Source organism: Triticum aestivum, chromosome 6A (genome assembly GCF_018294505.1).
Source record: "Triticum aestivum cultivar Chinese Spring chromosome 6A, IWGSC CS RefSeq v2.1, whole genome shotgun sequence".
NCBI lineage: Eukaryota > Viridiplantae > Streptophyta > Magnoliopsida > Poales > Poaceae > Triticum > Triticum aestivum.
In genome coordinates, this window is record NC_057809.1 from 344,756,619 (window position 1) to 344,770,009 (window position 13,391).

The window sequence follows — 13,391 nt, forward strand, 5'->3', positions numbered from 1 at the left end:
ATATGGGACCTTTTCCTGCCTCTAATGGATACACACATATTCTAGTTGTTGTTGATTACGTTACTAAGTGGGTAGAAGCTATTCCAACTAGTAGTGCTGATCATAACACTTCTATTAAAATGCTTAAGGAAGTTATTTTCCCGAGGTTTGGAGTCCCTAGATATTTAATGACTGATGGTGGTTCACACTTTATTCATGGTGCTTTCCGTAAAATGCTTGCTAAATATGATGTTAATCATAGAATTGCATCTCCTTATCACCCTCAGTCTAGTGGTCAAGTAGAGTTGAGCAATAGAGAGCTCAAATTAATTTTGCAAAAGACTGTTAATAGGTCTATAAAGAATTGGTCTAAGAAACTTGATGATGCATTATGGGCTTATAGAACTACATATAAAAATCCTATGGGTATGTCTCCGTATAAAATAGTTTATGGAAAAGCATGTCACTTACCTCTTGAACTAGAACATAAGGCATATTGGGCTATTAAAGAGCTCAACTATGATTTTAAACTTGCCGGTGAGAAGAGGTTATTTGGTATTAGCTCACTTGATGAATGGAGAACCCAAGCTTATGAGAATGCCAAGTTGTTTAAAGAAAAAGTTAAAAGATGGCATGATAAAAGGATACAAAAGCGTGATTTTAATGTAGATGATTATGTATTGCTATACAACTCTCGTTTAAGATTTTTTGCAGGAAAACTTCTCTCTAAATGGGAAGGCCCTATGTTATCAAAGAGGTCTATCGTTCCGGTGCCATAAAGATCAACAACTTCGAGGGCACAAATCCGAAGGTGGTAAATGGTCAAAGAATTAAATATTATATCTCAGGCAATCCCATAAATGTTGAAACCAATATTATTGAAACCGTAACCCCGGAGGAATACATAAGGGACACTTTCCGGAATGTTTCAGACTCCGAAAAGGAATAGGTATGTGGTACGGTAAGTAAACCGACTCCAAAACAATTTTTAGGGCAATATTTCTCTGTTTTGGAATATTTAGAAAAATAGAAAAATAAGTAGCAGCCCGGGAAGGACACGAGGGCCCCATGAGGGTGGTGGGCGCGCCCTACCCCCCTGGGCGCGCCCCCTACCTCATGAGCACCTCGTGTGCCTTCCGGACTCCGTTTTCTTGCACGATACGTATTTTGGTCGGTAAAAATTCATTATATATTCTCTCGAAGGTTTTGACTCCCGTATCACGCAAACCTCCTCTGTTCTTGTTTCGAGCTATTTTCTGTCAGGGTTTTCAAGGCTAGGCATCATGTCGTCTCCCTCCTCCAACAATGGTGACAACGATGCTTGGCTAATGAAGATAGATCTAAAGAGGGAAGAACCCACGAGGGTCAACAAGGATGAAAGGTTCAAGAAGTCCATGGAGGATCAAGCTCCAGCAGCAAACGACACCCTTCAAATTGATCATAACCTTCTTACCCCAACTGAGATCGAAGCTTTCAAGATGATTGAGTTAGCTCGTGTTCAAAACAAGTATCTCACACAAGAAAATATTTTTTGAAGGAGCTTATTGTTGCACTCAAGGGCATTATTCGCAAGCTGGAGGACCTCTTACGCTCGATGTGCGATTATCCGTCACCGCCACCTTCTTCACCAACCAAGAAGAATTGAGTATATGGGTATGGGCACTCCCCTTGGCAACTGCCAAGCTTGGGGGAGGTGCCTGGTATCGTATCACAATCACAACTCCTATCTTTACCGTCTTTCTTAGTTCAATCATATTGGTAGTATCTTGATCTAGTAGAATAAAGTTTATGGCATGATCTAGTTTTGAGTTTTGCTTTATGATCTCTCTATGTAATCAAGTCCGTGAGCTATATATAATAAAGATTAGTGTTGAGTCAAGGGCTTGATTATTTTGCCATGATCTTGGGTGAATAAAAGAAAGAAAAAAAGGAATAAAAAGAAACAGAAAGTTCATATTGATCTTATTGAGAGTAATGACTTCACATAGAAAGAGTATGATGATTAAAAGTTGTTGGGAGTTCGCAGACATAGCTTTGGTCATTGTTGCAATTAATAGGAAGTAATAAGGAAAGAGAGGTTTTCACATATAGATGTATTATCATTGACATCTTTTATGATTGGGAGCACTCATTAAAATATGACATGCTAAAGAGTTGATGTTGGACAAGGAAGACAACGTAATGAGTTATGTATTTCTTATATCTGAGATAAAGTATGTTGTCATGGATCCTCTAACTTGTTGAGCTTGCCTTTCCCCCTCATGCTAGCCAAATTCTCAGCTCCAAGTAGAAATACTACCTGTGCTTCCAAATATCCTTAAACTAGTTTTGCCATGAGAGTCCACCATATCTACCTACGGATTGAGTAAGATCCTTCAAGTAAGTTGTCATCGGTGCAAAGCAATAAAAATTGCTCTAAATATGTATGATTGATTGGTGTGGGAGAAATAAGCTTTATACGATCTTGTGATGTGAAAGTAATAAAAGCGATAGACTGCATAATAAAGGTTCATATCACAAGGGGCAATATAAAGTGACGTTCTTTCGCATTGAGATTTTATACATCCAACCGTAAAAGCGCATAGCAACCTCTGCTTCCCTCTGCGAAGGGCCTATCCTTTATTATTATCTTCTACCTTATGCAAGAGTCATGGTGATCTTCACCTTTTCTTTTTCATTTTATCCTTTGGCAAGCTCAGCATGTTGGAAAGAACATGATATATATATATATATATATATATATCTAACTGAATGTAGGGGATCATGAACCATTATTGTTGACATTACCCTTGAGGTAAAAGGTTGTGGGGCAAAACTATAAGCCCCTATCTTTCTCGGTGTCCGATTTAAACTCCGTAACCACAAGTATCGCGTGAGTGTTAGCAATTATGGAGGACTAAATGATAGTTGAGTATGTGGACTTCCTTTTTAGCTCTGACATAGACTCTTTCCGATGTTATGATAAATTGCAATTGCTTCAATGATTGAGATTATAGTTTGTCGAAGCCCAATAAGATTTATGATTTATACTTTTGCATTGTGAATAGATCATCACTTGAACATAAGTAATCATATGACAAAATCTATATATGTTGCTGTTATGAGAATAATCATGATGCCTTCATGTCCGTATTTTATTTTTATCGACGCCTCTACCTCTAAACATGAGGACATATTTATTGTTATCGGCTTTTTGCTTGAGGACAAGCGATGTCTAAGCTTGGGGGAGTTGATACGTCCATTTTGCATCATGCTTTTATATCGATATTTATCGCATTATGGACCGTTATTTCACTTTATATCACAATACTTATGGCTATTCTCTCTTATTTTACAAGGTTTACATAAGGAGGGAGAATGCAGGCAGCTGGAATTCTGGGCTGGAAAAGGAGCAAATATTAGAGACCTATTCTGCGCAACTCCAAAAGTCCTGAAACTCTACGGAACATCTTAAAAGAAATAAAGAAAAATCCATGCCAATGATGAAGGACAGGGGGCCCACACCCTTCTCACGAGGGTGGGGGGTGCCCCCCCCCCTAGGGCGCGCCCCCTACCTCGTGGGCCCCCTGGTGGCTCTCTGATGCCCATCTTCTCCAATATGAGGTTTTCGATGAGAAAAAAAAGTAAGGAGGAACTTTTCAGGACGAGACTCCGCCGCCACGAGGCGGAACCTTGGCGGATGCAATCTAGAGCTCCGGCAGAGCTGTTCTACCGGCGATAGTTCCCTCCCGGAGGGGGCAATCATCACCATCGTCATCACCAAGGCTCCTCTCATAGGGAGAGGGCAATCTCCATCAACATCTTCACCAGCACCATCTCATCTCCAAACCCTAGTTCATCTCTTGTATCCAATTCTTGTCTCAAAGTCCGGGATTGGTGCTAGTAGGTTGCTAGAGTGACATAAGCTTAAACCCTAGTTTATGCGTTGCTTCGTAAGGGGCTGATTTGGATCCACATATTTCATGCTATGGTTAGGTTTACCATAATACTTTTGTTGTAGTTGCGGATGCTTGCAATAGAGGTTAATCATAAGTCGGATGCTTGTTCAAGTAAGAACAGCACCCAAGCACTGGTCCACCCACATATCAAATTATCAAAGTATCGAACGCAAATCATATGATCGTGATAAAACCTAGCTTGACGATATTCCCATGCGTCCTCGGGAGCGCTTTTCCTATTATAAGAGTTTGTTCCGGCTTGTCCTTTGCTACAAAAGGATTGGGCCACCTGGCTGCACTTTATTTACTTTTGTTACTTGTTGCTCGTTTCAATTTATCCTATTACAAAACTATCTGTTACCACTAATTTCAGTACATGCAAAGTATACCTTGCTGAAAACTGTTGGAAATATGCCCTAGAGGCAATAATAAAAGCATTATTATTATATTTCCTTGTTCATGATAATTGTCTTTATTCATGCTATAATTGTGTTATCCGGAAATCATAATACATGTGTGAATAATAGACACCAACATGTCCCTAGTAAGCCTCTAGTTGACTAGCTCGTTGATCAACAGAGAGTCATGGTTTCCTGACTATGGACATTGGATGTCATTCATAACGAGATCACATCATTAGGAGAATGATGTGATGGACAAGACCCAATCCTAAACATAGCACAAGATTGTATAGTTTGTTTCCTAGAGTTTTCCAATGTCAAGTATCTTTTCCTTAGACCATGAGATCGTGTAACTCCCGGATACCGTAGGAGTGCTTTGGGTGTACCAAACGTCACAACGTAACTGGGTGACTATAAAGGTATACTACGGGTATCTCCGAAAGTGTCTGTTGGGTTGACACGGATCAAGACTGGGATTTGTCACTCTGTATGACGGAGAGGTATCACTGGGCCCACTCGGTAATGCATCATCATAATGAGCTCAAAGTGACCAAGTGTCTGGTCACGGGATCATGCATTACGGTACGAGTAAAGTGACTTGCCGTTAACGAGATTGAACGAGGTATTGGGATACCGACGATCGGATCTCGGGCAAGTAACATACCGATTGACAAAGGGAATTGTATACGGGGTTGCTTGAATCCTTGACATCGTGGTTCATCCGATGAGATCATCGAGGAGCATGTGGGAGCCAATATGGGTATCCAGATCCCGCTGTTGGTTATTGACCGGAGAGTCGTCTCGGTCATGTCTACATGTCTCCCGAACCCGTAGGGTCTACACACTTAAGGTTCGGTGACGCTAGGGTTGTAGGGATATGTATATGCAGTAACCCGAATGTTGTTCGGAGTCCAGGATGAGATCCCGGACGTCACGAGGAGTTCCGGAATGGTCCGGAGGTAAAGAATTATATATAGGAAGTGCTATTTCGGGCATCGGGACAAGTTTCGGGGTCACCGGTATTGTACCGGGACCACCGGAAGGGTCCCGGGGGTCCACCGGGTGGGGCCACCTGTCCCGGGGGGCCACATGGGCTATAGGGGGTGCGCCTTGGCCTACATGGGCCAAGGGCACCAGCCCCAAGAGGCCCATGCGCCTAGGGTTTCAAGGAGGAAGAGTCCTAGGAGGGGAAGGCACCTCCTAGGTGCCTTGGGGAGGAGGGATTCCTCCCCTTGGCCGCACCCCCTAGGAGATTGGATCTCCTAGGGCCGGCGCCCCCCCTTGGCCCTCCTATATATAGTGGGGAGATGGAGAACTTCTTACCTTGATCTTTGGTGCCTCCCTCTCCCTCTCCAACACCTCCTCCTCCTCCATAGTGCTTGGCGAAGCCCTGCCGGAGTACTGCAGCTCCATCACCACCACGCCGTCATGCTGCTGCTGGAGCCATCTACCTCAACCTCTCCTTCCCCCTTGCTGGATCAAGAAGAAGGAGACGTTGCTGTTCCGTACGTGTGTTGAACGCGGAGGTGCCGTCCGTTCGGTGCTAAGGATCTTCGGTTATTCGAATCACGTCGAGTACGACTCCCTCATCCCCGTTCTTTGAATGCTTCCGCTCGCGATCTACAAGGTACATAGATGCTTCTAACCACTCGTTGCTAGATGAACTCCTAGATGGATCTTGGTGAAACCGTAGGAAAATTTTTGTTTTCTGCAACGTTCCCCAACAGTGGCATCATGAGCTAGGTCTATGCGTAGTTCTCTTGCACGAGTAGAACACAATTTGTTGTGGGCGTTGATGTTGTCAACTTTCTTGCCGCTACTAGTCTTATCTTGCTTCAACGGTGTTGTGGGATGAAGAGGCCCGGACCAACCTTACACGTACGCTTACGTGAGACCGGTTCCACCGACTAACATGCACAAGTTGCATAAGGTGGCTGGCGGGTGTCTGTCTCTCCCACTTTAGTTGGAGCGGATTCGATGAAAAGGGTCCTTATGAAGGGTAAATAGAAGTTGACAAATCACATTGTGGCTTTCACGTAGGTAAGAAAACGTTCTTGCTAGAATCCTACTTCAGCCACGTAAAACTTGCAACAACAATTAGAGGACGTCTAACTTGTTTTTGCAGCAAGTGCTTTGTGATATGATATGGACAAAGTTGTGATGAATGATGAATGATCTATATGTGATGTATGAGATGTTCATGCTATTGTAATAGGAATCATGACTTGCATGTCGATGAGTATGACAACCGGCAGGAGCCATAGGAGTTGTCTTTATTTTTTATATGACCTGCGTGTCATTGAGAAACGCCATGTAAATTACTTTACTTTATTGCTAAACGCGTTAGCCATAGTAGTAGAAGTAATAGTTGGCGAGCAACTTCATGGAGACATGATGATGGAGATCATGATGATGGAGATCATGATGATGGAGATCATGGTGTCATGCCGGTGACAAGATGATCACGGAGCCCCAAGATGGAGATCAAAGGAGCTATGTGATATTGGCCATATCATGTCACTATTATTATTTGATTGCATGTGATGTTTATCATGTTTTTGGATCTTGTTTACTTAGAACGACGGTAGTAAATAAGATGATCCCTCATAACAATTTCAAGAAGTGTTCCCCCTAACTGTGCACCATTACGACAGTTCGTTCGTTTCTAAGCACCACGTGATGATCGGGTGTGATAGATTCCAACGTTCACATACAATGGGTGTAAGACAGATTTACACATGCAAACACTTAGGTTGACTTGACGAGCCTAGCATGTACAGACATGGCCTCGGAACATACAAGACTGAAAGGTCGAGCATGAGTCGTATAGAAGATACGATCAACATGAAGATGTTCACCGATGTTGACTAGTCCGTCTCACGTGATGATCGGACACGGCCTAGTTGACTCGGATCATGTTATACTTAGATGACTAGAAGAGGGATGTCTATCTAAGTGGGAGTTCATTGAATAATTTGATTAGATGAACTTAATTATCATAAATTTAGTCTAAAACATTTACAATATGTCTTGTAGATCAAATGGCCAACGTAGTCCTCAACTTCAACGCGTTCCTAGAGAAAACCAAGCTGAAAGACGATGGCAGCAACTACACGGACTGGGTCCAGAACCTGAGGATCATCCTCATAGCTGCCAAGAAAGATTATGTCTACAAGCACCGCTAGGTGACGCACCTATTCTCCCTGCAGAACAAGACGTTATGAACGCTTGGCAGGCACGTACCGATGACTACTCCCTCGTTCAGTGCGGCATGCTTTACAGCTTAGAGCCGGGGCTCCAAAAGTGTTTTGAGAGACATGGAGCATATGAGATGTTCGAAGAGCTGAAAATGGTTTTTCAAGCTCATGCTCGGGTCGAGAGATATGAAGTCTCCGACAAATTCTTCAGCTGTAACATGGAGGAAAATAGTTCTATCAGTGAGCACATACTCACTATGCCTGGGTTACATAACCGCTTGACTCAGCTGGGAGTTAATCTCCCGGAGGACGCGGTCATTGACAGAATCCTTCAGTCGCTTCCACCGAGCTACAAGAGCTTTGTGATGAACTTAAATATGCAGGGGATGGAAAAGACCATTCTTGAAGTATTTGCTATGCTGAAATCAGCAGAGGTAGAAGTCAAGAAGGAACATCAAGTGTTGATGGTCAATAAAACCACTAAGTTCAAGAAGGGAAAGGGTAAAAAGAACTTCAAGAAAGACGGCAAGGGAGTTGCCGCGCCCGGCAAGCAAGCTGCCGGGAAGAAGCCAAAGAATGGACCCAAGCCTGAGACTGAGTGCTTTTATTGCAAGGAAAGTGGTCACTGGAAGCGGAATTGCCCCAAATACTTAGCGGACAAGAAGGCCGGCAAAACAAAAGGTATATGTGATATACATGTAATTGATGTGTACCTTACCAGTACTCGTAGTAGCTCCTGGGTATTTGATACCGGTGCAGTTGCTCACATTTGTAACTCAAAGCAGGAGCTGCGGAATAAGCGGAGACTGGCAAAGGACGAGGTGACGATGCGCGTCGGGAATGGTTACAAGGTCAATGTGATCGCCGTCGGCACGCTACCTCTACATTTACCTACGGGATTAGTTTTAAACCTCAATAATTGTTATTTAGTGCCAGCTTTGAGCATGAACATTGTATCGGGATCTCGTTTAATTCGAGATGGCTACTCATTTAAATTCGAGAATAATGATTGTTCTATTTATATGAGAGATATGTTTTATGGTCATGCTCCGATGGTGAATGGTTTATTCTTCCTCGAACGTAATGCTACACATGTTCATAGTGTGAAAACCAAAAGATGTAAGGTTGATAACGATAGTCCCACATACTTGTGGCAATGCCGCCTTGGTCACATAGGGGTCAAACGCATGAAGAAGCTCCATGCAGATGGACTTTTAGAGTCTCTTGATTATGAATAATTTGACACGTGCGAACCATGCCTCATGGGTAAACTGACCAAGACTCCGTTCTCAGGAACAATGGAGCGAGCAACCAACTTATTGGAAATCATACATACTGATGTGTGCGGTCCAATGAGTGTTGAGGCTCACGGTGGCTATCGTTATGTTCTCACCCTCACTGATGACTTGAGTAGATATGGGTATATCTACTTAATGAAACACAAGTCTGAAACCTTTGAAAAGTTCAAGGAATTTCAGAGTGAGGTTGAGAATCAACGTGACAGGAAAATCAAGTTTCTACGATCAGATCATGGAGGAGAATACTTGAGTCAGGAATTTGGCACACACTTAAGAAAATGTGGAATAGTTTCACAACTCACGCCGCCTGGAACACCTCAGCGTAATGGTGTGTCCGAACGTCGTAATCGCACTCTATTAGATATGGTGCGATCTAAGATGTCTCTTACCGATTTACCGCTATCTTTTTGGGGCTATGCTTTAGAGACTGCCGCATTCACTTTAAATAGGGCTCCGTCAAAATCCGTTGAGACGACACCGTATGAATTATGGTTTGGGAAGAAACCTAAGCTGTCGTTTCTAAAAGTTTGGGGATGCGATGCTTATGTCAAGAAACTTCAACCTGAAAAGCTCGAACCCAAGTCGGAAAAATGCGTCTTCATAGGATACCCTAAAGAAACTATTGGGTATACCTTCTACCTCAGATCCGAAGGCAAGATCTTTGTTGCCAAGAATGGATCCTTTCTAGAGAAAGAGTTTCTCTCGAAAGAAGTAAGTGGGAGGAAAGTAGAACTTGATGAAGTATTACCTCTTGAACCGGAAAAAGGTGCAACTCAAGAAAATGTTCCTGAGGTACCTGCACCGACTAGAGAGGAAGTTAATGATGATGATCAAGATACTTCTGATCAAGCTCCTACTGAAATTCGAAGGTCCACAAGGACACGTTCCGCACCAGAGTGGTACGGCAACCCTGTCTTGGAAATCATGTTGTTAGACAACGGTGAACCTTCGAACTATGAAGAAGCGATGGCGGGCCCAGATTCCGACAAATGGCTAGAAGCCATGAAATCCGAGATAGGATCCATGTATGAAAACGAAGTATGGACTTTGACTGGCTTGCCCGTTGAGCGGCGAGCCATAGAAAATGAATGGATCTTTAAGAAGAAGACAGACGCGGATGGTAATGTGACCATCTATAAAGCTTGGCTTGTCGCTAAGGGTTATTGGCAAGTTCAAGGGGTTGACTACGATGAGACTTTCTCACCGGTAGCGAAGCTGAAGTCCGTCCGAATCATGTTAGCGATTGCCGCATTCTATGATTATGAGATATGGCAAATGGACGTCAAAACGGCATTCCTTAATGGTTTCCTTAAGGAAGAATTGTATATGATGAAGCCGGAAGGTTTTGTCGATCCTAAGAATGCTGACAAGGTGTGCAAGCTCCAATGCTCGATTTATGGGCTGGTGCAAGCATCTCGGAGTTGGAACATTCGCTTTGATGAGATGATCAAAGCGTTTGGGTTTACGCAGACTTATGGAGAAGCCTGCGTTTACAAGAAAGTGAGTGGGAGCTCTGTAGCATTTCTCATATTATATGTAGATGACATACTTTTGATGGGAAATGATATAGAACTCTTGGACAGCATAAAGGCCTACTTGAATAAAAGTTTTTCAATGAAGGACCTTGGAGAAGCTGCTTATATATTAGGAATCAAGATCTATAGAGATAGATCGAGACGCCTCATAGGTCTTTCACAAAGCACATACCTTGATAAGATATTGAAGAAGTTCAATATGGATCAGTCTAAGAAGGGGTTCTTGCCTGTGCTGCAAGGTGTGAAATTGAGCTCAGCTCAATGTCCGACCACGGCAGAAGATATAGAAGAGATGAGTGTCATCCCCTATGCCTCAGCCATAGGTTCTATTATGTATGCCATGCTGTGTACCAGACCTGATGTAAACCTTGCCGTAAGTTTGGTAGGAAGGTACCAAAGTAATCCTGGCAAGGAACACTGGACAGCGGTCAAGAATATCCTGAAGTACCTGAAAAGGACTAAGGAAATGTTTCTTGTTTATGGAGGTGACGAAGAGCTCGTCGTAAAGGGTTATGTCGACGCTAGCTTCGACATAGATCTGGATGACTCTAAGTCTCAAACCGGATACATGTATATTTTGAATGGTGGGGAAGTAAGCTGGTGCAGTTGCAAGCAGAGCGTCGTGGCGGGATCTACATGTGAAGCGGAGTACATGGCAGCCTCGGAGGCAACACATGAAGCAATTTGGGTGAAGGAGTTCATCACCGACCTAGGAGTCATACCCAATGCATCGGGGCCGATCAAGCTCTTCTGTGACAACACTGGAGCTATTACTCTTGCTAAGGAGCCCAGGTTCCACAAGAAGACAAGGCACATCAAGCGTCGCTTCAACTCCATTCGTGAAAATGTTCAAGATGGAGACATAGATATTTGTAAAGTACACACGGACCTGAATGTAGCAGATCCGTTGACTAAACCTCTCCCTAGAGCAAAACATGATCAACACCAGAATTCCATGGGTGTTCGATTCATCACAATGTAACTAGATTATTGACTCTAGTGCAAGTGGGAGACTGTTGGAAATATGCCCTAGAGGCAATAATAAAAGCATTATTATTATATTTCCTTGTTCATGATAATTGTCTTTATTCATGCTATAATTGTGTTATCCGGAAATCGTAATACATGTGTGAATAATAGACACCAACATGTCCCTAGTAAGCCTCTAGTTGACAGCCTCGTTGATCAACAGATAGTCATGGTTTCCTGACTATGGACATTGGATGTCATTGATAACGAGATCACATCATTAGGAGAATGATGTGATCGACAAGACCCAATCCTAAACATAGCACAAGATCGTATAGTTCGTTTGCTAGAGTTTTCCAATGTCAAGTATCTTTTCCTTAGACCATGAGATCGTGTAACTCCCGGATACCGTAGGAGTGCTTTGGGTGTACCAAACGTCACAACATAACTGGGTGACTATAAAGGTATACTACGGGTATCTCCAAAAGTGTCTGTTGGGTTGACACAGATCAAGACTGGGATTTGTCACTCCGTATGACGGAGAGGTATCACTGGGCCCACTCGGTAATGCATCATCATAATGAGCTCAAAGTGACCAAGTGTCTGGTCACGGGATCATGCATTACGGTACGATTAAAGTGACTTGCCGGTAACGAGATTGAACGAGGTATTGGGATAACGACGATCGGATCTCGGGCAAGCAACATACCGATTGACAAAGGGAATTGTATACGGGGTTGCTTGAATCCTCGACATCGTGGTTCATCCAATGAGATCATCGAGGAGCATGTGGGAGCCAATATGGGTATCCAGATCCCGCTGTTGGTTATTGACCGGAGAGTCGTCTCGGTCATGTCTACATGTCTCCCGAACCCGTAGGGTCTACACACTTAAGGTTCGGTGATGCTAGGGTTGTAGGGATATGTATATGCAGTAACCCGAATGTTGTTCGGAGTCCCGGATGAGATCCCGGACGTCAAGAGGAGTTCCGGAATGGTCCGGAGGTAAAGAATTATATATAGGAAGTGCTATTTCGGGCATCAGGACAAGTTTCGGGGTCACCGGTATTGTACCGTGACCACCGGAAGGGTCCCAGGTGTCCACCGGGTGGGGCCACCTGTCCCGGGGGGGCACATGGGCTATAGGGGGTGCGCCTTGGCCTACATGGGCCAAGGGCACCAGCCCCAGGAGGCCCATGCGCCTAGGGTTTCAAGGAGGAAGAGTCCTAGGAGGGGAAGGCACCTCCTAGGTGCCTTGGGGAGGAGGGATTCCTCCCCTTGGCCGCACCCCCTAGGAGATTGGATCTCCTAGGGCCGGCGCCCCCCCTTGGCCCTCCTATATATAGTGGGGAGATGGAGAACTTCTTACCTTGATCTTTGGTGCCTCCCTCTCCCTCTCCAACACCTCCTCCTCCTCCATAGTGCTTGGCGAAGCCCTGCCGGAGTACTGCAGCTCCATCACCACCACGCCGTCGTGCTGCTGCTGGAGCCATCTACCTCAACCTCTCCTTCCCTCTTGCTGGATCAAGAAGAAGGAGACGTGGCTGTTCCGTACGTGTGTTGAATGCGGAGGTGCCGTCCGTTCGGTGCTAAGGATCTTCGGTGATTCGAATCACGTCGAGTATGACTCCCTCATCCCCGTTCTTTGAACGCTTCCGCTCGCGATCTACAAGGTACGTAGATGCTTCTAACCACTCGTTGCTAGATGAACTCCTAGATGGATCTTGGTGAAACCGTAGGAAATTTTTTGTTTTCTGCAAGGTTCCCCAACAAAAACCGCTTATCATTTCCTTCTGCTCCTTGTTGGGTTCGACACTCTTACTTATCGAAAGGACTATGATAGATCCCCTATACTTGTGGGTCATCAGTCACCTCATCATCACTCGGCCGCCCCGCGTGTCGCCATCGGTTGGTCACCTCATAACCATTCGGCCGCTCCACGCGTCGCCATCGGTTGGTCACCTCATAACCACTCGGTCGCCCACGTGTCGCCATCGGTTGGCCACCTCATAACCACTCGGCTGCCCCGCGCGTCGCCATCGGTCCGTCACCTCATAACCACTCGGCCGCCCCGC